Below are 3,835 nucleotides of genomic sequence, written 5' to 3' on the forward strand. Positions count from 1 at the left end.
CATATATGTTATGATGAATTGAAAATGGGGGACCCTGATGTAAACAAGACGAAAGTCTTTCTCTGGTCTGCATCCCCTTAACAATTGTATGTATTGAGATGTACTGTACTGTACCCATTCTGCAAGCTGTTAATAAACTTTTCAATCAATCAATCAATTAGACAAGCATTTAGGTTAGTATAATAAGATTGGCATCGGGAGCACAGGGAGCGTGCGTCTACCCTCTAGCACAGCATTCTGGGTAATGCCACCCCATTCTGCAATCTGTTAATAAAGTTTTCAATCAATCAATCAATCGGTTCATTGCCGTGACCGTGTATCGAATCGCTCACTCACTGAAATGATCCGTTGGGCACATCACTACATTACATGGTTATCAATACTCTTTACATTCACCTGGTCCAGTGCATTGACCTTACATTCGTCAACTAACAGTTGTTCAATATACATTCAAACGTATAGTTACTCACGTATGGCACAGCAATGCATCTCAAGCTGGGGCGGAGGAGGTCCAGACTTGCTGTGTGGCCTAACTCCTAATACTTTCAGATGGGGTTTATATACCCTGTTATGATGACATCATACACTGTCACACTTGCCTGGCCAATCAGAGTGACATTCAAACATTGTATCCTCCATTCAGGTCCTACTTACAGACCAAGAGTGGCCTTTGGTTTAAACTTTATCTATGGGTGTGTCTTCACGCTGTAACTTGTCGCTAACATGTGACTTTAGATAATCACACTTCAACTGGCCATTTTCATTGTTGGGCATTGGATTGAATTAACATCTCTTTTGTCTCTTGTTATCTTGATTAACCGCTGTCACAGTCCTGAGAGCATTCTCATGGCCCAAACTCCCCCCTGGCTCTACCAGTAAATAACACACACACACACACACACACACACACACACACACACACACACACACACACACACACACACACACACACACACACACACACACACACACACACACACACCATCCAGACACCAGTGTTCGAATTATGAGGGGGCCAATGGGGGCTCAGCCCCCATAGCTATAGTCTGAGCCCCCATAGTCAACAGCCCCTGTGGGGGTCTCTCAAAAAATTTATATAATATTTTTTTTTTTTTTTTTTACGAATTAGTATTATTTATGTTACCTAAATAAATTGTTAATAGATCATATTTTTCTTTTCAGTTTTTAAAAGAACTGAGTAATTAATGTTGTGGAATAGGCTGCATTTCACCTCCAAGCCGCTATGCGTCGCCCATAAGTTTAACGCTACTCCAACCTAGTGAAGAAGAAGCAGCAAGCAGCTGCTGTAAACAGAAAGCTGCCGGTCTGTGTCCTGCAACTAAAAACATAAACACTAAACAGTACGCCACATGCCGCCAAAAAGAAAGAAAAAAAAAAAGGCTCAACCCGCCGCAAGGCTGTACAAAGCTGGACAGCTTTGGTTTTATAAAAAGGCCAAAGACTGACGCTGTTAGTGCAGCAGCTAGCAGCGCTACTGTCACTGAAGTTGACACTGCTAGTGCTAGTACTAGTGTTAGCTCTGCTGCTCCTGTGCGCAGTGCACCTGTTATTGTTACCGCGCCGGTTGCCACTGCCAGACCCGAGTCTCCACCACTAGACCTGGACTGTGCTGCTACTCAACCACCACAATGCTGGGGTCCGAGTCAGTGGAACTTTTGGAAAAATAAATATGACTGGTTATTTGCCAAGGAGGGATGCATTGGCTGCCTTCCATGTAAAAACGCCAAGATATTGTTAAATAAATCATTTGGAGCCCATTTGGCAGAGCAGTGGATGAATGGGACTGTGACTAGCTCTCAGAGCAAGAAGTTGAGGAAGAGAATATAGTCGTCACTACTCGCTTTGGATAAAAGAGGTCAGTGGTTTGAATCCCGGCTCTTCCAGTCTGCATGTCGGTGACATGCTGCAGTAGTTACTTTTCTTCTTGTTGTTCTAAGAAGATGCTGCTACTATTTTTCATACAGTTCTTGATTACCTGTGCACATTTGTTTATAACATTATTTATTTTGATTTATACAAGTATTTATTTTATGTTCATTTTATTATCAGATGATAATGTTACTTACTGTATCCTGATAAATGCTGCTGTTGTGCCATACAACTATTTATTTTCCATTAGATTATTTTGTTAGTTTTTGATTTATAAGTGCAGAGACAAATAAATGTTAATTCAAGTTCATAAATTTGGTCTAATTTTTCAAATTAAATTGTTGTATTTTTTCAGATGCAAAATGCAAATAAGTAAATATGGCATTATATATCAGAGGTGAGTAAGAAAATGAACAAATATTGATGGTTAAGAATGAGCCTGAATAATGACATCACACAATAGTCTAATGCATAGGTGTCAAACTCATGGCCCGCGGGCCAAATGCGGCCCGCCACGTCATTTGATGTGGCCCCCCAAGAGCGCCGGTAAAAAAATCGGCGTTAAAATAATTGTGGGTTAATGCGTTAATAAAGCTTTGACAGCCTTAGTTATTACACATTCTTACACATACATGTGTGTTGAACATCTGAGGTATTGATGAAGTAACAAAGGAAAAAAGCCAAAAGCACTTACTCCTCAGACATTCTTTGACAATTTTACAGCCCAAAATACAAAAAAGATCCAGGCGGAATAGGTAACAAAGCAGGCACGTGCACACATAGAGGCCAAGGGGTGCCTGAGCACCTGCCTTTTTGAGCCTCATCAAAAAAGTGCCCTTTTTGAATTTTTTTTTTTTTTTTTTTACTGTTACGCATATAGACTGCCCTTCCAACTGAAAAATGTCAGGATAGAATAAAAATATTAGGTAAAGAGAGAGAGATGCCCCATATTCCATTGCAGTTTGCACGGCCTCCTCAGCGTGCCTCTCCGCGGACCTACTGTATATATTTTATGCATAGCGTGGGTGGTGATGATGATCATGATAGAAACCACTGTTGAATGCTGGTATTACACTCACTGAGGGACACAAAGAAGTCAAGTCCGATGGGATTTGGGAATCTCAAATACAAATCGGGATTGGAATAAAAAATGCATTTATATTAAACAATACAGAATATACAGCACTTCTTGGGGTCTGTAGGATAAGCACTTATTCCCTCCCCCCTGAACATTTATGGAGATGTGTGGGCCTTTTAAGTCAGTGATAAAAGTGTCTTTCAAGGATAAGTGAGCTCCTGCACTGATTATTATAGTTCAATATTCAATATTTGATCACCAAAACCCCCCAAAAAGCATAAAAAGGGGGCCCCCCGCCCGAAAAGGGCCCTTACGCGCGCTCGCTTAATATAGACACACAAGTGTTGTGCCCTTTTCAGCCTTTGAGCACCTGCCCCTCTAAAGTCCTGTGCACGTCCCTGTAACAAAGGGTTGAAGAAATATTGTCTGAACTGTCAGATGCAAGCTGGCTGTGTGACATAACCGAGCATCTCGCTCAATTGAATAAGAAGCTGTAGGGACGCAAACAAGTCCCACCCAAAACTTGACCAATATAGTTGTGAACTGAGACAACCCTTATTTTGTTATTTTTGAGTACAGTTACAGTTGTGTGTTCATGCAGACACATAATAGCAATTTCATTACGAATTGAAAATGGGGGACCTTGATGAAGTAAACAAGTCGAAAGTCCTTCTCTGGTCTGCATTCCCTTAACAATTGTGTGTATTGAGCTGTACTGTACTGTACCCATTCTGCAATCTGTTAATTAAAGTTAACGACTATGCTTGCACCTCATGGTACCAAAGCACCTCAAAGGCACTAAAAACCAAATTACAAACATCTCAAAACAAACTAGTCAGACTACTGCTTGACCTGACTCCTAGAACC

This window comes from Notolepis coatsorum (assembly GCF_963971535.1).
Source record: "Notolepis coatsorum genome assembly, contig: SCAFFOLD_548, whole genome shotgun sequence".
Classification (NCBI taxonomy): Eukaryota; Metazoa; Chordata; class Actinopteri; order Aulopiformes; family Paralepididae; genus Notolepis; species Notolepis coatsorum.